The 24,883-nt window shown below is 40.4% G+C and overlaps 1 protein-coding gene across 5 annotated transcripts in view; it reads right to left on the reverse strand.

Annotated features, from left to right (window-relative positions):
• Positions 1 to 24,883, reverse strand: part of HMG20A (high mobility group 20A) — a 74,327-nt gene that overhangs the window by 41,824 nt on the left and 7,620 nt on the right. The window contains exons 1-2 of one of the 5 annotated variants that reach the window (XM_043494526.1): positions 22,935 to 23,147; positions 16,049 to 16,087 (exon numbers count right to left, since the gene is read on the reverse strand). The exons of 3 other annotated variants lie outside the window; for them this stretch is intronic. The gene's annotated coding sequence lies outside the window, so the exon portion shown is untranslated. Of the gene's footprint in view, positions 1 to 9,018; positions 9,170 to 16,048; positions 16,088 to 22,934; positions 23,148 to 24,883 lie in introns of those variants that run through there. One more of the 5 variants, XM_043494525.1, reaches the window with a different exon arrangement.

Consider the following 24,883-nt stretch of genomic DNA (forward strand, 5'->3'; position numbering starts at 1 on the left):
TTGAGAAGAAGTAACTGTTTTGGAAAGACATTTAATTGATGTATATGGATTAGTTATCTAAGAATTAGTTTTAAAATGCCTATAAGCCACAGAATAAGAGTCAAAATCCATCAGGATGGATTTGTACTTTCATCATTCCAAGATACATCAGTTGAGAATCATACAGTTTACTATATGGAGTCTTCTGAACAAGAGCTTTAAGAGTGTAGTCTAGTCTTTACTGCATTGGTACTAACATCCACTTTTTACAAAGTGGAGATCATGATGGCAGGCTTGGCCAAACCTGAGTGGTGCTGTGACCCCGCATGCCACATCATAACACCACTCACTCAAAATTGGGCCAGCCGCCCCTCCATCATGATTTGATCAAGTGGCACCTTGATCCAGTATGGCAAGTCCCAATGCCCCGAGCTGCACCCTGTCACATGGAACAGGAAATGCCAGTGGAGGGTGAGTGTAGGAACAAGCTCGCTCTCCAACCCAGGTTCCCCGCTTCCACACTGGGCAGGGAGAAGTGTATGTTTGCCTGTTTTTGCCCTCTTGCTTTCACGATTTGTGTGTGTGCACCAGTGAACTCATGCTAAAGCTGCTCGTGCTTATATGTCTACATCTGCATGTGCAATAACAATGATCATGTGCACAAATCCCCTAGGCAGCCCCAAATCCCCAATTTAGTTGGAGAATGGTCCCTTTCAACATTTTTACCTTAGCAATCATACAAGGAGTTTGAACTTTATGCAAGAAGAGACAGGAAGATAGTTAAGGGTCTTTATTATGGAGGGGAGGGAGTAGGGAAGGCAAACAGGGTGAAATGGCAGGAATAGAAAATGTTAGTCAGTCAGAGTTGGCCATAGCGAGGAGAGTTATAGTGAAGAAGATGTGGAGCTGTGTTGAAACGGGAAAGGGACTTATTCCATAATTAATTAGGGTAAGTTGTTAAAATTTTTAATCCAAACAGCCCTTAAAGCTGTCTTCATTGTGACCCTGACATTATTTTCACTGCAGTGTACCAAAATAAATGTGTGGTGTTTGTGTTTAAGTAGCTCATAGTACATTTCATAACATATGCTATATACTTCCCCAAAGCTCTGAAGAGCTGACTTCCAGTTGTTTTGAATATTTTTTATCCTCTGCCTCCCAAACCCCATCTCAGACTGTATTTCTTACTACGGAAGAGAGGAAGAGGCCGTGTGGCTTTCGAGGTGCTACAACATTCCTGGTAGTTTGGATTTAAAACACTTAGCCAGGCATTTGTACTTCACATTCACCAAGAACTTTACAATCATGTATGTAACCTTTTGACATTGTTACTGAATAAAGGAAGGAAGAGATAACTGCATCTGCCAATCCTGTGAACATCTGAGAGACCTGCTGTCTAGCTTGATGGACAGGATGAGAAGGGAGAGAGATGAAGAATAAAAGAAACCAATGGCCCTCAAGAGACAGAGTTCAGCTATATTTTCCTGCTTCCTTTCTCCTTACTCTGTCTTTGTCTCAGCATTAATTGTTGTAATGGCAGGCTGTAGTTTGAATAAAAGAAGGTTCTCTAATTAAAATCTGGAAAGATCACCTACTTAGAGAAAAGAATGGAAGCTTTAATAAGTTATGCTTAGGGTACAATGAAAATCATTATATGATCCAAATTCTGATCTAGAATAAACTGCAGCTAGTCACCCCAGTGTGGTAGAGATGAGAGTCGGGAGAGGAGGCGAGAGTGAATGATGGCATGAACTGCAGGGGATGACTGACTGACTTTTCCACCACAGCAGTATTGTGGTATTTTGTTTCATAGACTTATAGTTCCACCATTCCTATGAGGCAGTAACATACAGCTTCAGGCCAAATGATAATTATTTAAAGCAGATTTCTAGGTCTGTTTAGTATGAAACTCTTAAATCATTGGATATATCTATTTGAAGTAAATAAACATTAAATCAGTTAGAGCCAATTTGTCTACAAATAAGTAAAAATTATTTAAATTTAAAGACAGGAGTGCAGCCAGGTCTTGGAGTGCAGCCAACCACACTAATCCATCCAGCAGACCATCTGGATCGAGCACACTATATATCCCTTTTTATGAATAAATGGGGATAGAACCTGCAAGTGAGAAAGTATGTCCAATGCCAGGTCTAAATGTCTCGGTGGCATTAGCCAGGATCTGTTGCTGTTGCCTAAGGCTAGGTGTGGGATAGGAAAAAAAATAAACAATACCATGGCCTCATATGTTCATTGACTCAAAATCATACTGAATACATCAAAAAAACAAAACAAAACATAATCTGAGCAAGCAAGAGCCCCCAGTGCAAGAAAAAAGATGACTTATTTTAATTAGAAGACTAAGTTCAAATATGAAATTGCCTTATTGTCGGAAATTAAACTCTCCGCCTGTGAACACAGCTGAACACCACAAATGAACATTTGGTATCACTTTGCCAGATCTGACCTCAAAAGCCCTTTTGGTGGATATAGGGTTGCCAACTTTCTAATCGCACAAAACTGAATACCCTTGTTCTGCCCCACCTGAGGCCTCACTGTTGCCCCCCCCTTTTTAAGGCCCCATCCCTGCCCCCCACTTCTGAGGCTCTGCCCCCCACTCACTCTATCCCCCTCCCTCTCTCACTCGTTCATTTTCACTAGGCTGGGGCAGGGGGTTGGGGTGTTGGAGGGGGTAAGGATCCAGCTCGGGGTGCAGGTTCCAGAGTTGGGCCAGAAATGAGGGGTTCAGGGTGCAGGAAGGGGCTGTAGGCTGGGGCTGAGGGGTTTGGAGTTTGGGAGGGGGTTCCGAGCTGGGGCAAGGGTTTGGGGTCTGGGCTCTGGGCAGGAGTTTAGCTGCTGGAAGGGGCTCAGGGCTGGGGCGCTGGAGGAGGTTTGAGGTGTGGGGTTCCAGGAGGCGCTTACCTCAGGTGGCTCCTGGGAAGCGACCAGCATGTCCCTCCGGCTCCTAGGCGGAGATGTGGCCAGGGGGCTCTACGTGCTGCCCCCACCCACAGGCGCCTCCCCTGCAGTTCCCATTGGCCATGGTTCCTGGCCAATGGGAACTTTGGAGCCAGCACGCAGGATGGGGGCAGTGCATGGAGCCCCTATGGCCGCCCCTCCCGCCTAAGAGCCAGGAGAGACATGCTGGCTGCTTCCTGGGAGCTGTGCGGAGCCAGGTAGGAAGCCTACCAGCCCCGCACCAACTGAACTTTTAACAGCCCGGTCAGTGGTGCTAACCAGAGCTGGCAGGGTCCCTTTTCAATCAGGTGTTCTGGTCGAAAACCGGACACCTGGCAACCCTAGGTGGATAGAGAGGAATTTCCTTCCACACTTTCTGTCTCTGAAGTGTCTTTTCTCTGTCCTTGCCAGACCAACCAGCTCTGAAAGGCACTGCACAGAAGAGAATGGATAAAGAAAGATGCTCCTCTCTCTGAGGAGAGCACAGTGCACTTGAGTTTATAAGTGAATCAAAACTACATACATTTCACAACATAAAAAACAAAGTAAACTGAAAATGAAAATCAAAGAATCTGTATTTCAGCACAGACAAAGTAGAAATATCATGACTCCATCTGCTAGCATTTTCTATTACGTTATAATAGAAAGCCAGCAGCAGAAATAAACACAGGTATATTTCCGATTGAACCACTCTGCTCTGATCCAAATGAGAAAATGCAGACTCCTCTAAAAGGAACATATTGCTCCAATTTGATGGAGAAAAAGTATGCTGACCAGCATACTTGACTGTATATACTATTTGATTTGTTAATACACACAGCACTTTAGAGAGAAATCCTAAGGATTCTAGGAGATCAGCAAGAAAGCCTATACGAGTGAAGGTCCCTTTACCCAACCCTAACAATGAATGTAGCAATAAGAGTAGTTACTGCTGCTGGCCAAGATCATACCAAAGCACACAGAGATCAAAACCAGGACCTTTCTGAAAAAAACAAATCCCAGAAGAGGCTCTAACAGTGTGTTTCGAAGCAGCTTGAATCCAGTATGAGAAGGGGGAAATGTAAACGTTTGAGAGGTCTACAGTTAGGGCTTGTCTACACTATGCAGCTTTTAGCGACAAAAGTCAGTGAGTGTGAACACTCTTTTGTGGTATTTTGTCGGCACTTTTGCCAACAAAATACTTCCAGCCCCGTGAGCTGCATAAGCTTTGTCGGCAGGAGAGAGCTCTTCCTGACAAAGTCGCAAACTTTTGTCTTTCGTCTTTAAAAAAAAAAAAAAAAAAAAAGTACCCCAAAAGACAAAAGTTTTGGAGACAACTGTGCAGTGTAGAGGTAACCTTAGTTATTTGGTTCCCTGCATGAAACTCAAACAATGCTATTAATACTCAGGCCTTCAGTAACAATTGCTAAACATCTATAGAATATTTGAAATGGATTTCTAAAGTTTTCAGATCCACGGATTCCTACTTCCATTTATAAATTTATTCTGTGATTATAGGATGTGCCCTAACATCTCAGGGATGTACAAAATCTAACACTATACATTGTTTTTGCCCATTTCTCTGTCACACTAAAAAAGCCACAAAGGATATTCCCCAAAACAACACACAGTCCCTCACTCAGCTTTCCCATTTCAGACCTGTCAGAGAGAAGATTTAGCACCTTGTCCTAAAGGTCAATAAAGTCAAGCTCTTTCAGACCAATGGAGGGGCGGGGGAAGCAAAGTCCAGAGTTGAAAACCATCCATTGATAATGCCCTGACATCAACCCCCAGACACTTAAATTTAGTGACTGCTAGCTGACTGTTGGCAGGAACCAAGATCTAGAAGACCTGGGTTCTGTTCTTGAGCCTGCCACTGACTTCCATTCTGTAGGAATGTCATTTAACTTCTTCCTGCCCCAGTTTCCATTTAAAATGGGGATACTATTACTTATACACCTTTGCAAAATACTTTCATTTGAGGAACTCTTATTACTAATTAATTATCAGCATTCATGCCAGCTAACCATAAGTAGCACAACAGGAAAAGAGGTGATTTTGCAAATAACCTAAATCTAAGCCAAAAGCTAAGCATAATGAGCCTTTATGATATGTACTCACATTTGTACTCGCCTTTCTATCTCTGATTAGAAACACATACAAGTAATAGGAATGATTGTTATGAATCATTGTCAACACTTTGAATTATATCTGGAAGCAAGAGCAGTTTTCAAAGAATTGACAAAATATGCAAAGCAGTAACAGCTGCTTGAGACAGGTGGGCATCCACTTCTCCACCAGCTGTAGTTTTAAGTAGTCTTCAATGGTAGCCTCACATAAAGAAGATTACAGTAATGTAGCCTAAAAGTATCCAGTTACTTTGGTAAGGTCTAGTTCAAAATGACAAGGTCAAAATATCTAGCCACATGAAGATGAAAAAGGCATTCATGGGCCACCTAATATTCCTAGGATGAAGAACTTCTCCAAACTGTGAGCATCTGAGATCAGGTCTACACTACAGACCTATATCAGTATACGTCACTAAGGGGTGTGAAAAATCCATGCCTTTGAGCAACTTAGTTATACCAAACTCACTCCACATGTAGACAGCGCTATGTCGAACAGGAGAGCTTCTCCTGTCAGCATAGGAGCGCCTTCACTTAAAACAGTGCATCAGTAGCGCTTAAGTGTTAGACAAAGAGTGGACCAAACTCCCCAATAACAGAGGCAAGAACCACATCTGCTATACATTCAATAGACTTCCTGATAAATTTCTAAAGGATTTTAGAAAAGCTCTACCACACCCTTCCAAAATTCTGCTCGTCATTAATCAGTCAATTTTTTTTAAACAGCTGAGTAAAACACTATTAGTTCGGGGAGGGGGTTAAAAATCATCATGGTCAGGGAAAGCAGTAGATTTTGTGTTTGGCGTAGTATATTTTCACAATAATTTAATAAAGCTATTGTAATTACACTCCTTTTCTACCAGAGACCTGGATCAACCTGCAAGTGGAAACTTCCTGCATAAAGCTGTGAATTTCAGGATTCCATTCATGCTCAATAATTCAGATGGTACACATTACTGGAGAATAAAAGAATATTGTGCTTGTCCTTCACCAAATAGTTAAGATTTTTCAAGATTCACCAGGACTTGGATATTCCACTAAACAAAACCTCAAATAATACTTTACACTACTATTGAACCTTTCATCCAAGATAGTAAATTGTTTTACAAACATTAATTAAGCCCTAAAATATCCCTATGAGATGGGGGAGGGAGGACAGTATTATCACTGCAGGAAACAGAGGAAGGAGACGCAAGTCATTTGCCCAAGGTCACACAGCAAGCCAGGTGTAGAGTCAGAGGGGGGAAAAAAATCCAGGTTTTCTGCTCCTCTAGTGGAATGAAATCCAAAGTTAAATATATCAGTGCTATTGCCAAAATCATTTGCTTAAGTTTTTCTTTTATTAGTTTGACTTCTGATTTCTTAGGAATTTCTCTTACTTTTCAAATTTGACACCTGTTCTAACATGTGACATTCTCTCTTTTTATTTTTAAATTGTATATTATCATATAAAAGAGAGATCTTAAATATTCTCCTGCTGCCACTCAGATTCTTTACTGAGTACAAAGGATCCTCATTTTGTTTTTTACAAAAATAAAACATCTTGATCACAAACAGATCTTTGTAAACTATGATTAATTTTGAGTGATCAGAGAAGTCACCTGATATTGTTAGTTCCCCAGCTGAATAGATGCACAGCCATTTTCAGTCAAATTTAGATTCAGTTTCTGTGAGCATTTGTGCCAGTAAGAGTCATTTCAATGCTCGTGGAATGCAAACACAAAAGGCCGTGAACATAGCAATTTATTAAAAATTGTAAATGAACAGTCTCAAGTTTTTTTCATGCTGTTTGCCCAGTTCTAAACTTACCAGCATCATACAAGTGTAGCAAGGATTAATTAAATGTTTGCAAAGCGCTTTGGTGACTTGAAATGCTATGCAAGTATTAGGAACAAACAACAGCAATTCAGAATGTTGGGGAATCCTGACTGGTTAATGAAGTAATGAGTTATACATTTGAAGAGAAAATAATTTAAAAAGAAACGCACCTGCCCAGACTGAGAAGTTTAAAGTGCTTTTAAAATAATAATTTGTAGGTCTTTTTCCCCCCATAAAGCTATACTCTGATTTCCACAAAAACTTCTGTGCCAGGAGTAAGCTCCCAACTCACTTGGATTCTATGAATGGAAACTCTTAATGGTGATAGCTGGAGAAGGCAGAAGGGGATTTCTCATAGACATACCCATCAAGATGAGTCATTAATGATCATTTTACCAAAGAGGGATGAATACTTTGGATGAGAGACCAGAGACTAGTATGTGAAAAAGCAATGGCTAGTGCAAAGGGTGATTCACCACTGGCTTCATGACCCAACATAAAAGCATCTCCCCTGACCACAAAAAGCAGCCAAGACAGCTTGTAACTAGATATTTTAATGCACTGGTATGGATATCAGGGCAAAAGGTTAGAGGAGAGGAAATGAAATGTGGGAAGAGTAAGATTCTCACACTAAGTAAGCTACTCATTCTATTAGATGTCAGAAACTATTCATCTTTAAGAAATAAGCAATGCCAGTTTCGACATTCATTCTTTTTTCTCGTGTTTACTGTTGCTCCTGTACTAGTCCAACATAGTGAAAGCTACTGAGGGCGCTTGAGTCTATATTAACAAGACAGACAGATTTTGAGAGAGGTTAGGCATGCAATAATCACAATACAAGTGCAAGATGACTGTACAAAAATACATATTTCCTATGTACATGTGTATTTATCCTATCTGCATATACAGACCACTTATATTTGGTTTCAGAGTAGCAGTCGTGTTAGTCTGTATTCGCAAAAAGAAAAGGAGTACTTGTGGCACCTTAGAGACTAACAAATTTATTAGAGCATAAGCTTTTGTGAGCTACAGCTCACTTCATCGGATGCATTTGGTAGAAAAAATGCATCCGATGAAGTGAGCTGTAGCTCACGAAAGCTTATGCTCTAATAAATTTGTTAGTCTCTAAGGTGCCACAAGTACTCCTTTTCTTTTTACTTATATTTGGTGTTAAATATGGATTTAGGAGCCTAATTTTAAGCACTCAGGTTTGAACATTTTGGCCTATTAATTAGTAAAAATTCTAATAATACTTTGAACTTTAGTAGTACTCTCTATTTGACAATCTCAAGCCTACAAACAACAATGTATTAAGTCTCTATTTTAAACAGCTGTATGTAAGTATTATCTTTATTTTCCTCCACATGTGTGAAAAGGCAGAGGTACAAAGTGACTTCTCTATGATCACACAGGAAGTTTGTGGCAGAGTTGGGAATGGAACCCAAATTTCTTAATATATAATCACAGGCTTTAAACACAAAACTATCCTTCATCCTTTTGATGTGAACACCTGCTCAAGCGCTAGAGTGAGGTCATCAACTCATTTCATACATATCATCTAACAGCCAGGGCTTTGTAAAAAACTTTTGATCACTACCCTGTTTCAAGTGCATGGGACTGAAAAAGTGATGATGACCTGGTGCAAGAGACATTACACCATTCTTAGAGCAATTAATACAGAAAGAAGCTGGACCTAAAATAGTAAGACCCTTAACAAAAAAAACTACTAACACTGTGCTTTACAGAAACTTCTGCTAGAGTCTGGGAATATGGAAATTAAGAATACGAGACCTTTGTACAGAAAAAAGATTAGGAAATAAATTTCACCCATAGTGGTATAATAAGAGGGAGTCTGTTGTCTTGAGGGAAATTGTAGATGTAGGCAAAGGTATGTAGATGAGCCTGGGATGTGGGGGAAGCCATCAGCACACAACTGTGTGTGTGTGTGTGTGGGTGTATGCGCGTGCGTGCGCGTGCACACGCATGCACTCTCCAAGGTTTCTTGGCTGTAGAATATTTGCCTAGGAATCTGTTTTTCCCTTCCAGACTTCCCGAGTTTCCCAAAGAGGCAAAAAACCAATTGTTACAACTCCAATGCAGTTGGAGTCAACATCAAGTTGCAAAAATAGTAAGGATTCATTTTTTATTAAAATAACTTTACCAGCAATAAGTAATTCATTTATAGACTTCCTGAGGTGAAACTTGACCTTCTGATGAAAGAGGCTTGGTTTTCCAAGACTTTATAGGCTCCCACCACAGCAGACTCCCACCCTGGAACTGTTTCCTGACCTTTGGAAAGGGTCATCCATATTTAACAGAAAAAAAAAAGTGCACTGCATTCTAATACTCTGTGGTAACATGGTCTCTCTCTTCTAAAAATAAAATTGGTGAGTTCAGTCCACATTTAAAATGAACTTTTTCTTTCTCATGATAAAACATCCTTTAAAAATACCCTTGCTTGGTTATATCAAATCATTCACATTGCTGAAAGGAGACTAGCTATCTCCCTTCTACTGCAGGATAATTGCAGCAGTTTGTGCTTATACAAGATGGGGGGGGAGTGTTTGGCTGGGGACAGGGGGGAGAACAGTATTAAAAAGCTGTAGAGAATTTTGTGCAACTCCTCTACCTAAATATTGCACCCAGATAATATATAGTATCCCTCACCCATAACCTCATGCCAAATATAAACTTTCCTGAGCCAATGCCCTGGAAAAATATGGGCTTTTAAATTATGACCACCCCAATGTCCAAAGAGAGTAAGCACATTGGCTACTTGGGCATCTGTTCAAATAGGAAAGGGAGAGACTACTATTTGAATATATACTCAGCAGGGTCATCATCAAATTTCTGAAAAACTCAAAACAAGAAAAATAAAGAACTGAATCAATTATTTAAATTCCACTTTTCTGTGTTGCAGAGGATTTAGTTTTAGGGCTGTCGATTAATTGCAGTTAATTCACGCGATTAAGTAAAAAAATTAATTGCGATAAAAATTAATCATGATTAATAGCAGTCTTAATCACACTGTTAAACAATAGAATACCAATTGAAATTTATTAAATATTTTGGATGTTTTTTCTACATTTTGAAATATATTGATTTCAATTCCAACACAGAATACGAAGTGTACACTGCTCATTTTATATTGTTTTTATTACAAATTTTGCACTGTAAAAATAACAAAAAATAGCATTTTTCAGTTCACCTCATACAAGTACTGTAGTGCAATCTGTTTATCTTGAAAATGCAATTTACAAATGTAGATTTTTTTTTTGTTACGTAACAGCAGAGGCAGATTACGGTTTTGTGGGGCCCTGGGCCAGAGCAAGTGGGGGCCCCTCCCCACCTCTTCCTCTTGCAGTCCCCTCCACCCCTCTCCCTGGCGCTCCGACCGGGGAATGGGGTTGGGGCACAAGGGCTTCTCCTGTGTGCCTGACGCTCCTGTCAGGGAGCGGGTTTAAGGTGCGGGGGCTTCTGAGGAGTGCTGGGTGGGCAGGCAGAGAAGGTCAGGGCAGCACCCATTTTTCAAGGGCCCTCCAGTTGGCCAGGGCCCTGGGCACAGGACCTGTTGGCCCAGTGGCTAATCTGTTACTGCATAATTGTAAACAAACTTGTTTGTCTGAGTGATTGGTTGACCAGGAAGTAGGATTGAGTGGACTTGTAGGCTCTGAAATTTTAAGTTGCTTTATTTTTAAATGCAGGGGTTTTTTGTATGTAATTCTACATTTGTAAGTTAAACTTTCACGATACAAGTACTGTAGTGCAATCTCTTTATTAGATTAATTGAAAGGTACTATTTATTTTGTTTTTTACAGTGCAAATATTTGTAATCAAAATAAATATAAAGTGAGCATTGTACACTTTGTATTCTGTAATGTAACTGAAATCAATATATTTTAAAATGTAGAAAATATCCAAAATATTTAAATAAATGGTATTCTATTATTTAACAGAACAATTAATCATAATTATTTTTAATTACTTGACAGCAATATTTATTTTATTTTTACTGGTCCTCCCTACTACTATCAAAATGGGCAATTATTCTGCTTCTGACTCTTTGAGCTACCAGTGCAATTAATAGTAACATTTCTTTATTTCTCTGCCCTCAATCTTTCTTCCACTCTACTTTAGTTCCCATGCATCTCTCAATCCACATCACCTTGTTCCCATGCTTATTTCAACCTCTCTTTTTCAGTAAGAGCCTTACCAACATCACCTGATGAAGATCACACATCTGCTCCTATATAAACATTTCCCTAGTGACACCAGAAATGAAGTAGAATCTGGAGAGCCTAACTAGTTCTGCTGACAGTGGCCCACCTCAGGAAAGCATTACTGACCAAGACCAGACTGCCTATCAGAACAATCATTTTGCAGGTTTCTCCTTTTTGGTTGATGGAAAAAAGAGTGCAAAGTAGTTAAGGATTTCAGAAATCTAAATTTAATCTCCTGGAACTGCTATACTGTATTAACTCCATTTTCATAAATCAAGCCACTATTTTTGTAGCATAAAGAACAAGAGAGTTTAATGCGAGTAAACTCAGACAATCTGTTTAAGATTTGCTGCTGTTTATCCTCCCCTTCCAAATTAAATTGCCAGCAACACCTTGAAATTGCCAAGAAGTCAAAGAAAACTGAGAAAATACAAAAAGGTGTGTAAGAAGGGTAATAATATTACATAGCAGAATGGTATAAATCACCCACAAAAAAAGCCAAGAAATTTCAATTTAAGGCTTTCATTTCATCCTTTATCTCTTCCTTGTGCTGTACTTAGGTATCAGAGCAGATGTTATAACCCCAATCCTTCTAAGTATGTACTTCTGATTAATTGGAGTTATGCAAAGATAGTACAACAAAAGCAGAATAAAATCTTAGATTCATCAACCAGAATGCAAAGGAGGCAGTAGTCTTAACTCATAATTTCTCACATTAGACAGTTTAAAATGGCAGTCATCTTAAAAAAAAAAAATCACATCTCTCTGAAAGTGTGCTTATCTACTGTTACAGCTTCTAATATTACTGTAACTGAAAGCAGTTAAGCAGATTTGTATATATATTTGTATATTTCACAGCACTTTATGTATAGTCAGCTTGTCTGTTTTTCTTGCATTACTCGGGTAGTTCTCATTTACACTGAAACAAGGGAGATTAAAACCTGTAAAAATAGAAAATGTAATTGTAAAATCAAAAATATTGGCAGATGGAAGGTATAGCATCTGAAATCCCTTTAACTAATTTAATTTTTTAAACTGACTAGACTTCCAGTTGATGGTGTCCCTTCAAAAGAAAATTGCTTCCACGTTCAGAGCTTGAAAACTCTACTTGCCATCGAGTAGAAAGTTTTCACTGATGAGAAAGGAATCTATATTACCCACCAGAGAAGTTAAGCTTTTATTTTAAACAATGAAGTTTCTACCTTTTATGGTTGAGAAAATAACTTTTCAAATGTTAAACAATGCAGTGCCATCTTTCTCAATCTACAGATTTCAGAGTACTACAGATTTTCAGAGCCGTGTTAGTCTGTATCCGCAAAAAGAAAAGGAGGACTTGTGGCACATTAGAGACTAACAAATGTATTTGAGCATAAGCTTTTGTGAGCTGCATCCGAAGAAGTGAGCTGTAGCTCACAAAAGCTTATGCTCAAATAAATTTGTTAGTCTCTAAGGTGCCACAAGTCCTCCTTTTCTTTTTTCAGTCTACAGAGTGTGCCTGGGTATCTTCTTTTGCTCATGGCTTTCCCAGTCCCTTTCGCTCCCCAGCTGACAAGACTATGGTAACTTTCAAAGCTAGTATACAGAAACCAACAGGCAGCTGTGAAACTGGCAAAAACTATATCAGCTTCACTTTGCCCTATTTGTGAAAGCTATGAGCAGCTGCAGCAGCAGGCACTGGTGCTTTTCATTATTTATTGGTAGCTCCTTCTCCATGAAGATTTGGGGATGGAATTGGTGGAAAAAAACTTCTCTTTACAAAATCTGTGATGATAGGAAGGGATAAACTAACAGAGACTACCCTTCCCTAAATCCATCTGTCAGAGAGCTCAAAGGCAGGGGAGTAAAAAAAAAAAAAAAAAAAAAAAAAAAAAAAGGGTTTTCTCCCTTTCAGCAGGCCAGAGAAGGGGAAAAGAGTGTATTTTGCAGTTTAGACACCTACTAACCAGCGGCCAAAAAATAAAAATAAAAAAATCAAGCTCTTCCTTTCCCCACATCAGATCGAGGGATAGCACCATGGTATGAAATTCAGGACTTCCTTTTTCTCCCCAACAGCTGTGGACAGAGCTGGACTTCACACTATAACATTGACCTTAAACCACAGTTGCCTTGACTTTTGTATCAGCCTTCAGCATTTGGTACATTTTCTAATCTCTGCCATTATACTCAGTTCTGTGTTTTAATCGCACAGTCAGAAGCACTTACCACATTTAAAAAAAAAATGTGAACAGCATTTGAAAACAACTATTTAAATTTTACAACTGGCATACCAAAGGCAAACTCCAGCTGGCAGCTGCCATCTTACAGAGAAGTGACTTTTGACACTAACGGTATATAAGCCAACTCTCAGCAATTTCCTCCCACCCCCACAATGTAATCTTTTCTCCTGCAGAGTTACACAAAAAGGCAGGCTAACGGAGAAGTTTAAGCAACTTTTTCAAAGACAACTGTGATCTAAAATGTAGTTACCCTTGTAAATCCCACATGTTAGAAGGAGTGTAGTGCCCTTCACTAGGCAAACAGCATAAAATGAATGTCTGTATATAGGGCAATAGAGTGAACGGAGCCAGGAGAGGAGAAGGCCAATTGGGGGGAGGGCAGGAGAGAGAGCAAATAATTCATTCATTTTCTTGATTAGTAACATTTTCAAGAAATGTGAGAAAGTAGGCTAATTTTCATTTTCAGTCTCAGATGGGACACACTGTATTATTTATATTATAGTAGCACCTGGAATTCCCATTGAGATTGGGTCCCCATTGCTCTAGGTACTATATACAACAAAGTAAGAGACAGTAAACTATGTGGGGCAGGGACTATCTAGATAAACATATGGTGTAAGGGGAAATGGAGGCACAGAGCAGTGAGATGACTTGCCTAACGTCACACAGGAGAGTAATGGCAGAGCTGGGAACAAAACTTAGCTCTCCTGATTCCCAGTCCAGTACCATACCACCAGGCCACACTAATCACAAACTGGGTAATTCTGAAATGCAGGTCTGAAGTTTGACCAACAGGCAGTTAGAGATGGTTGGAATAACATCAATTTAAAAACCACCCAATTTCATTTTTGCATTAAAAAAAGTCAGGCTAGTATTGTTCCAAGTAACAGCTAAAATTACAATGATTAGAGGTTTTTTCTGTTTGACAGCACTTGTCAGTCAGCCTATTATTGTGCTGGTTTTCATACAAGTAACAGGGAAACATTTTGGAAAAAAAAATAATAAAATGTGATTGTAAAGCCTCAAAGATAAGCAAAGTACCTGAAACTACTGACTAGATTTCAAATCAACTGTATCCCTTTAATCTCTTGCCTGTCTTCTGTATAGCCACCTACAAATACCATCATGCTCCTGGCCTGCTTCACCAAGCCTCCCTTTCTCTTTCTTTGAGTTCCTCCTCAAAACATACTTTATGGAGTCTTACAAATCCTAGTCCCTCTCTCTTAGCAATGATCTCTAATAGAAAAAATATAATAAAACTGGAATCTCTCTACTGCATGCATCACTGAATAAAATACCATATGATCTCTTTCATTCATCTTCCAGTCCTTCTAAATTTTGTAATCACCACTTATGACATTTTGTCAATGTAACATGGGATCTCTTTGGGGCAATGATTCTGAGTTTTACCTATATATTAAGCGCCAAGTATATTTCTAGCAAACAATACGTTTCACTTTGGCTTCAGGTTGCCAGAGAACAAATTTATCCTAGCCTGCAAAAACCTACAACTGCAGAAAATATTCTGCGTGCCCTTTAAAAAAAATATCCAAATTGATTTATATCTAATATTGTGAATTAGCAAAATGCAACTGGGCCAGTTAACAGTCAAAATACACATCCTGTTTTTTGAGGTGTTTGCAATGTAAATATAACAGATGCTATCAAGAGTTGTGCTGCCAGGTGCCACTATTGTACAAGTGGATGGTGGCACATAGTTAACAGAAGCCATAATAAAATGTAGATGAGCTAAGTAAGGCCAGGTCTACACTACCACTTATTTCAGTATAACTTATGTCACTCAGGGGTATAAGGAAGCCACCCCTGAGCAACGTAAGTTACACTAACCTAATCACAGGTGTGGACAGCACTATGTGGGAGAGAGAGAGCTTCTCCCCGCCTCTCACAGAGATGGATTTATTATGACAGTGGGAGAGAGCTCTCTCCTTGTCGGCATAGAGTGTCTTCACCAGATGCACTACAGCTTGCTGCTAGGGAATACAAATTGCTTGCTGCTAGGGAATAAGAGGCTAACAGTGATGCCATCAAGAAAAGATGGTGTATTATCCACCACCACTCATATTTTAACCTCCTTCCCCCTCCCTCTACTATCAAAAAACGGAACAAAAAACCTACCACTACCACACAACACCTTAAAAAGAATGAGTTTTCCAAAATGTTTGAAATTGATATGAAAATCAGCCCTCAATGTCTAAAAGACTTTCTTTAAATTGATAATTAACTTGACTAAAACATCCTTGCACGTGACAAAATGGACCCCCCCCCTTTCTCATTGTAGCCACAAACTACTGTATTTCCAGGTATTGTTACAACCCTATCCCAACATCAATCACAATCTCTTATTGGTTATGTAGGTTAGTGACCCACATCTGCAAAACCTAAAGAAAAAGCATACAGTGCACTACAGACCAATAACGTTTCTAAGTTTTAAAATCCTTATTTAGAAGACTCCAGAAATAGGCAATTATAAATTCTTATCTGAAAACTTTGCTGGCCTCAGAATACAGATGAATCTCTAATATATTAGTACTGCATGAATAGATATTAGATTTTTAAAATATATACAGTTTAATTCCCAAGAGTATATAATAAAACATTAAGCTAAAAGCTATAGTTAGAATTTTAGAAATGTTCTGGCATTTTCTAAGCATTTGTAATCTCCTCCATCCTCCCACTCTCTCCCTATTATAAACCTTTAAATGCTTTGGGTGTTTATTTGCATATCAATACTCACGATGATTTTCCAGTTCACAGCAGTACAGGCATCTGAGCTCTGGGAACAAATTGAAAGGTTTGATGTACTCCGTTTCTGCATACTTTGCAAACGCTCTGATAAACATATTCCCTTATAATAATTCCCTTGATAAATATTTTGCTGGACTAGACTCTTAAAAACAGAATTTAGGCTATTTTATAAGTGGTAATAAGGAATTCTAATATACACTGAATAGTAGCTTAGCTCAATGTATGTGTTTGTTCAAAACTGCTTTTTTAAAATACATTTTTTTCCCAAAGGGAGAAAAACATTTGCAGTAGCTCTAGCTAGCAAAATTAAATGTAAGTTCAGTAACTGATTTGTGCTCGCAAAAACAAAAGGAGTACTTGTGGCACCTTAGAGACTAACAAATTTATTTGAGCATAAGCTTTCGTGAGCTACAGCTCACTTCATCGGATGGTGATTTTGTGTTAACCACCTTAAGAATTTTATCAAAATATATACTTGTTTTAGGAGAAAAAAGCAAACAGCTTTTTTAATGTAAGCAAACTCCATGTTTTAAAGTGTTAGCAAGACCCTTAGTCTCTTTGTATCACTCTTGATTCAAGGCAATCCACTTTAAAATAAAAAAAAGAAAAAGAAAAGAAAAAGGTCTCAATGTTTAATGAAAACAGGTTGGAAATTCTAGTGCAGAACAGTTGTATTCAATTTTGGATCAGTTGGCAAACAAAAGCAGGTCCTTGTGAATGGTCAGGGCTCGAAACATTTGGAGACTAGTAAAAATGCTTTCAGGACCAGTACGTTTTTCCAAACTATTTCAAGATGATAATTAGAAATTAAAAAAACCCCTTATTTCCATAGCTCATGGTACTCAGAGCTTCAAGTATCTGCTAGTATTGAATACAATTTTAAATCTGATGTTATTTAGGTTTGAGAACATCAATCTTCAGTAAGCAGTATGTACTGGAGTCTATTTATGGCTTTAAAATATTTACAAGAATAAAAAGAAGGGTCAGAGATCACAGCTGAGTCGGAGAACCAGGCAGTTCTTCCTGCCTTCTCTTCCCAACACCAGCCAAAATATAGTAATTCAAAAAGCCACTATTAGTGCTTCCAGATTTCAGTATTAATGCTTAGTGCTTTTTATAGATCACTTTACAGAAACATAGTAACACATGCAGTGCAGTGGTTTAGAGATGACCTGCAAATGATAAAACAAAATGGGAAACTGCCAGGGCACTGGTGGAAGAAGACCAGGGCATTACAGCATATGGAATTTTTAGTCAGAGCTTTAGGCTGCATGGTTTAACAAAATGCTTCTTCACTTCCAAAACAGAGCACAAGACAGTTTGCTGGATCCATGCTGCCTACAGTCAGTTACAAAGTAGAGTTTTCATGTTACATTGAGGATTCAGAATAACTTGTGTACCTGCATGAAAACAGAGCAATGGCTGGAGGGGACTATTGCTAGTTCTTTCCGGCTTGTGTTTCATACAGCCTCATTCTCTGATATTGCGAGCCCCAAACAGTTAAAAATCATGAGTGAGGCTCCTCCTCCAAAATCATAGCATTGGCCTTGAAATCATGATTTAAAAAAAAAAAATCTGAGTTTTTTTGTTATGTGATTGTGAGGTTTTGTGATGCTGTGTATAAGAAAGGTGACCATTTATATCACTGTTACCACTGTTATACAATTTCCATAAATCTTATACAAAGTGTATCAGTAAGGTGTCAATGGAAAGGTTATGTTTGAAGTATGCTTATATGCATGTATCATCATTGTATCTGAAATTATGAATATTGGCTATGTACTTATATCTTACATGCCTTGCATTCGTGGGTGACACCGATCAGATAGAATTTACATCACGGCTAGACAGCTGTATGTTGATGGCCTATCAAGAAACCTCAGCTCTCACAATGGGCCATTAAAGAAACTTATCCCCAGCAGTGCAAGTAGGACAGTTCGGTCTGTATGTCGTACCAGCAAGGTATTTATAGCTGGTATGGCGTACCAGAAAGAGGAGCAGCAGAACATGGGGCCGCTGGACAGCCCCATGCCAGCAGTTCCTCCAGCGCAGCTGTACCGCCCCCAGCCCTTCCACGCAGGGTCTCCTCCATCTGAGAGCAGCCCCATTTGGGGAGGGGGGGGAGGGAGGGAGGCGCGGGGCTGGAGCAGTACAGCTGCCAGAGCTCCTGCTGGAGTTCTGCTCCTTTCCCCACTGCGATTCCCAGGAGAGCCCTGAATTGCAGCTCCACCGGCGCGGCTGCTGTACCACCCCTAGCCCTGCCCATCGGTGGGACTGCTGTACAGATGGAGGAGACCCTGCATGGAAGGGCTGGGGCAGTACAGCTGCGCTGGAGGAGCTGCTGGCATGGGGCTTTCCACGTTCTGCTCCTTTCGCCACTGCGGTTTCAAAGGCATAGAAGGAGGAGGACAGAGCCCACGCCCCGAAAAAGGGGGGGTGGATCATGGAGAGGGGATGGAGAGAGTGTGGGGGCCCTGGACTGGGGGCGGAGACACATGGAGGGTCACATGAGGAGGTCACATGCTCCCCCGTACTGGGAAGAAATGGATTCCACTTACACCAGTGCTTCCCTGGGCCAGATGGCTCTTCCTGAGGAGCCAATCGTCACCCTCCAGTGATTCATCAAATCATGTAAGTATATGTGAGATGCTCCTGTGACCCTAGACTCCACCTTGGACCAGCAACTTTCCACAAACAGGGGTTGTAGGCTTTGTTTAGGACAGTAAACTTCCATGCACAGGGCAGAGGATATAAAAAGGCACCTGAGACATCTCTAATTTGACTCTTTCATGATCCAATTCTCTGGACTGTGGATTTACAACTAAAAGGAGCATCTTCAACTATGGACTGAGGACCTTCCAATCTTTTGGAAGTTACCAGAGAGACTTTACAAGCCAGCAAGCTATTCCATCACTGCTACAAACCTGATATAAGGACTTTGTAATCATGTGTATGATCTATTAACCATTTATAACTCCCCATTTCTTTTATTATTAAATCCATACAGGGGACTACATTTAGCTTCTGGTTAACCAGTGGGGTACTGCAGAAGCTCTTTTGTTACTGGCTTGGTGAATCTAATTATAGAATAAACCAACAGTTTTGGGGATTGTCTGTCCCATTTCTTGCAGTCTGTCCTAAGCATGGCATTTTCAGTGTGGCCCATACCAGGCACCCAGTGACCATTTGTCTTCTGAATTTTGAGACTTTGGAGTTCACATTTTCAAATTTTTCTTGGCAATCATGATGGCTGAAAACTTAAAGAAAAAAAAAGAAAAAAAGAGATTCTCACTTAAATACATGACTCCAGGAGGTGGGGCTTTAAGACAACCACGAAATATCACAAGAATAGGCAACACTGAGCCCCTCTGAAGGTGGTAAGGGTGCTCTGCAAGTTGGAGCCAAGTTCTTCTTGGAGAGCGAAGGTCAGAGAAGTACTGGGTCTATTACACATCATCTTCCAGTTTTGAGATAGTTTATTGAGAGGATTGTGGCAGGACCCATGACAAGTTCTACAGATTCCATCTTTTCTGAATCTCACTCATTTGGACTTTAGACTTGAGTTTGAGCAACAATCAACATTGATTACGGAGCTTCTCCTAACAATAAAGGACAATGAATTGTCTGCACTGATTTTATAGGATATCAACTGCCTCTGACACCATTGCTTATTTAAGGAATACACAATTGTTAGATTTCAGAGTAGCAGTCGTGTTAGTCTGTATTCGTAAAAAGAAAAGGAGTACTTGTGGCACCGTAGAGACTAACAAATTTATTAGAGCATAAGCTTTCGTGAGCTACAGCTCACTTCATCGGATGCATTTGGTGGAAAAAACAGAGAAGAGATTTATATACGCACACAGAGAACATGAAACAATGGGTTTATCATACACACTGTAAGGAGAGTGATCACTTAAGATAAGCCATCACCAGCAGCGGGGGGGGGGGGGGGGGGAGGAGGAAAACCTTTCATGGTGACAAGGAAGGTAGGCTAATTCCAGCAGTTAACAAGAATATCAGAGGAACAGTGGGGGGTGGGGTGGGAGGGAGAAATACCATGGGGAAATAGTTTTACTTTGTGTAATGACTCATCCATTCCCAGTCTCTATTCAAGCTTAAGTTAATTGTATCCAGTTTGCAAATTAATTCCAATTCAGCAGTCTCTCGTTGGAGTCTGTTTTTGAAGCTTTTTTATTGAAGCATAGCCACTCTTAGGTCTGTGATCGAGTGACCAGAGAGATTGAAGTGTTCTCCAACTGGTTTTTGAATGTTATAATTCTTGACGTCTGATTTGTGTCCATTCATTCTTTTACGTAGAGACTGTCCAGTTTGGCCAATGTACATGGCAGAGGGGCATTGCTGGCACATGATGGCATATATCACATTGGTAGATGCGCAGGTGAACGAGCCTCTGATAGTGTGGCTGATGTGATTAGGCCCTATGATGGTATCCCCTGAATAGATATGTGGACAGAGTTGGCAACGGGCTTTGTTGCAAGGATACGTTCCTGGGTTAGTGGTTCTGTTGTGTGGTGTGTGGTTGCTGGTGAGTATTTGCTTCAGATTGGGGGGCTGTCTGTAAGCAAGGACTGGTCTGTCTCCCAAGATCTGTGAGAGTGATGGGTCGTCCTTCAGGATAGGTTGTAGATCCTTGATGATGCGTTGGAGAGGTTTTAGTTGGGGGCTGAAGGTGATGGCTAGTGGCGTTCTGTTGTTTTCTTTCTTGGGCCTGTCCTGTAGTAGGTGACTTCTGGGTACTCTTCTGGCTCTGTCAATCTGTTTCTTCACTTCAGCAGGTGGGTATTGTAGCTGTAGGAATGCATGATAGAGATCTTGTAGGTGTTTGTCTCTGTCTGAGGGGTTGGAGCAAATGCGGTTATATTGTAGCGCTTGGCTGTAGACAATGGATCGAGTGGTATGATCTGGATGAAAGCTAGAGAGATCCATAAACCTGGAAATCCTGGACGCCCCATCATCTCAGGCATTGGCACCCTGACAGCAAGATTGTCTGGCTATGTAGACTCCCTCCTCAGGCCCTTCGTTACCAGCACTCCCAGCTATCTTCGAGACACCACTGACTTCCTGAGGAAACTACAGTCCATTGGTGATCTTCCTAAAAACACCATCCTAGCCACTATGGATGTAGAAGCCCTCTACACCAACATTCCACACAAAGATGGACTACAAGCCGTCAGGAACAGTATCCCCGATACTGTCACGGCTAACCTGGTGGCTGAACTTTGTGACTTTGTCCTGACCCATAACTATTTCACATTTGGTGACAATGTATACCTTCAAATCAGCGGCACTGCGATGGGTACCCGCATGGCCCCACAGTATGCCAACATTTTTATGGCTGACTTAGAACAACGCTTCCTCAGCTCTCGTCCCCTAATGCCCCTACTCTACTTGCACTACATTGATGACATCATCATCATCTGGACCCATGGAAAAGAAGCTCTTGAGGAATTCCACCATGATTTCAACAATTTCCATCCCACCATCAACCTCAGCCTGGACCAGTCCACACAAGAGATCCACTTCCTGGACACTACGGTGCTAATAAGCGATGGTCACATAAACACCACCCTATATCGGAAACCTACTGACCGCTATTCCTACCTACATGCCTCTAGCTTTCATCCAGATCATACCACTCGATCCATTGTCTACAGCCAAGCTCTACGATATAACCGCATTTGCTCCAACCCCTCAGACAGAGACAAACACCTACAAGATCTCTATCATGCATTCCTACAACTACAATACCCACCTGCTGAAGTGAAGAAACAGATTGACAGAGCCAGAAGAGTACCCAGAAGTCACCTACTACAGGACAGGCCCAACAAAGAAAACAACAGAACGCCACTAGCCATCACCTTCAGCCCCCAACTAAAACCTCTCCAATGCATCATCAAGGATCTACAACCTATCCTGAAGGACGACCCATCACTCTCACAGATCTTGGGAGACAGACCAGTCCTTGCTTACAGACAGCCCCCCAATCTGAAGCAAATACTCACCAGCAACCACACACCACACAACAGAACCACTAACCCAGGAACCTATCCTTGCAACAAAGCCCGTTGCCAACTCTGTCCACATATCTATTCAGGCGATACCATCATAGGGCCTAATCACATCAGCCACACTATCAGAGGCTCCTTCACCTGCGCATCTACCAATGTGATATATGCCATCATGTGCCAGCAATGCCCCTCTGCCATGTACATTGGCCAAACTGGACAGTCTCTACGTAAAAGAATGAATGGACACAAATCAGACGTCAAGAATTATAACATTCAAAAACCAGTTGGAGAACACTTCAATCTCTCTGGTCACTCGATCACAGACCTAAGAGTGGCTATACTTCAAAAAAAAGCTTCAAAAACAGACTCCAAGGAGAGACTGCTGAATTGGAATTAATTTGCAAACTGAATACAATTAACTTAGGCTTGAATAGAGACTGGGAATGGATGAGTCATTACACAAAGTAAAACTATTTCCCCATGGTATTTCTCCCTCCCACCCCACCCCCCACTGTTCCTCTGATATTCTTGTTAACTGCTGGAATTAGCCTACCTTGCTTGTCACCATGAAAGGTTTTCCTCCTTCTCCCCCCCCCCCCCCCCCCCCGCTGCTGGTGATGGCTTATCTTAAGTGATCACTCTCCTTACAGTGTGTATGATAAACCCATTGTTTCATGTTCTCTGTGTGTGTATATAAATCTCTCCTGTTTTTTCCACCAAATGCATCCGATGAAGTGAGCTGTAGCTCACGAAAGCTTATGCTCTAATAAATTTGTTAGTCTCTAAGGTGCCACAAGTACTCCTTTTCTTTTTACAATTGTTAGAGTGGCTGTGTTCATTACTTACCAGATGGTGATCTGGGGCAATCTCTCTTCTGGTCTGATAGCTTTCATGTGAAATAGTCTGAGATCCGTTTCATCACTCTTCTTGTTCAACATGTTTGAGACCATAAGGAGTTGGTAAACTGCATCATATTCAGTACATTGCCTGTACTTAACTCTGTGTTTCCAACACATCTGGACCAGCTGATCCAATATTGTGAATAATGTGCAGTCCCAACTAGAGGAGATTACAGTAAATTAATCTTGAGGTGACAAAGGCATATTATAATTATTATTCATTTGTATTATTGTAGTGCCTAGGAGCCCTACTCATGGACCAGGATCCCATTGATGGTATGTCTGCAGCTAAAAATAAAAGCTGTGCTCCTTTGCCCCACACAGATGAAAAACATCTTTTTAGCTACAGTTACTAGAACTTCCAACATCAGAATCTAATAAAACTCCAAGAACACAAGCCTGCCTCATAAATGGTAGCCATGTTATCTTAAGCAGGACTGCAGATGTTTCCCTCACTAACTCTTCCAGATTCTTCCTCCAACTCACCATCATGCTAATCTTGTGCAGTTTGAGTGTTGAACAGCTGACTCCAATTTCAAAAAAAGAGTGGATTGGAACCACTCAGAAGCTCAAGTCACAGCAAAAGTCAGCCTCACATCTGCTGAGCAATGAGTTATACAGGAATCACACAACACAGGTACTCTGCCTTGCACTGACTTCCAACAGCCTCTTGAACTCTGTCTGAAAACTAAATTTCCACCTCTAGAGTCCTAAATTAATGAGGACCCTAAGGGTTTGCCTCTCCTCTAATGTAATATTAGCAGAGTTGGGAACAGCAGATTATTCAAGCTATAGGTCCATTGTTTCAAATAAGCAGGAGCCCAATGGCAGGGCATTTTCTACAAGAAATCTTCAACTCGAATTTGGCTTCCTTCTTTAGTCATTAGAATCCAAACTTATTAATTCCACAGACCCCATCTTTCCTCCCCGGCACTAAAAGATATTGAAGGAGGATTTAAGTTAGGCATTATGGTATGATTGTGTAGAGTGCATATTTGGTTACTTCTTTGGTCTAGTCATTAGAGATTTGATTAAACAAAGGACAAGAGTTACATTTTCAGATGGCACAATTTGAAATGCTGTGGGTCCTGATAGATGACAGAGCAGTAAAAGTAAATGTCACCATGGCCCAAAAGTGTGTTGGAGAACAATCTCTTAATAGGCCAGTCTGCATCATTCCACCTGCATATGCCATTACTCCCTGTATTGGAAACACTTCTTTACCTGCTCCTAATAAAGCTGCATGTGAAGTTGTGTGTCACACTTATGCAATGACAGTTTCCAAAGAGAGAGAGAAACAGGTTTCAGAGTAGCAGCCGTGTTAGTCTGTATTCGCAAAAAGAAAAGGAGTACTTGTGGCACCTTAGAGACTAACAAATTTATTAGAGCATAAGCTTTCGTGAGCTACAGCTCACTTCATCGGATGCATTTGGTGGAAAAAACAGAGGGGAGATTGATATACACATGTGTATATCAATCTCCCCTCTGTTTTTTCCACCAAATGCATCCGATGAAGTGAGCTGTAGCTCACGAAAGCTTATGCTCTAATAAATTTGTTAGTCTCTAAGGTGCCACAAGTACTCCTTTTCCATTTACTGATAGTATGCTAAAAAAAAACAAATAATGGATAAACAGTTTTGTGAGGCTAGAAATTGACATGCCATTAGGAGTCTAAGGCTTAGAAAGAAAACCAATAGAACTAGTGAAAGAACAAAGCAAAAATTTCCTATTAGTTCTAACACCAGCTCAACTGAAGAAGCATGAGCTACAGCATAAACTAGACTCCAGCAGCCACACCTGTTTTAAATATCATTTTAGTTAAAGTTGCTGAAAAACAGTCTCATTGAAACAATGTAATACTGGCTTAGGCTGATAAAGCCCTACTTTCATTAGGCT

Source organism: Dermochelys coriacea, chromosome 10 (assembly GCF_009764565.3).
Source record: "Dermochelys coriacea isolate rDerCor1 chromosome 10, rDerCor1.pri.v4, whole genome shotgun sequence".
Lineage (NCBI taxonomy): Eukaryota > Metazoa > Chordata > Testudines > Dermochelyidae > Dermochelys > Dermochelys coriacea.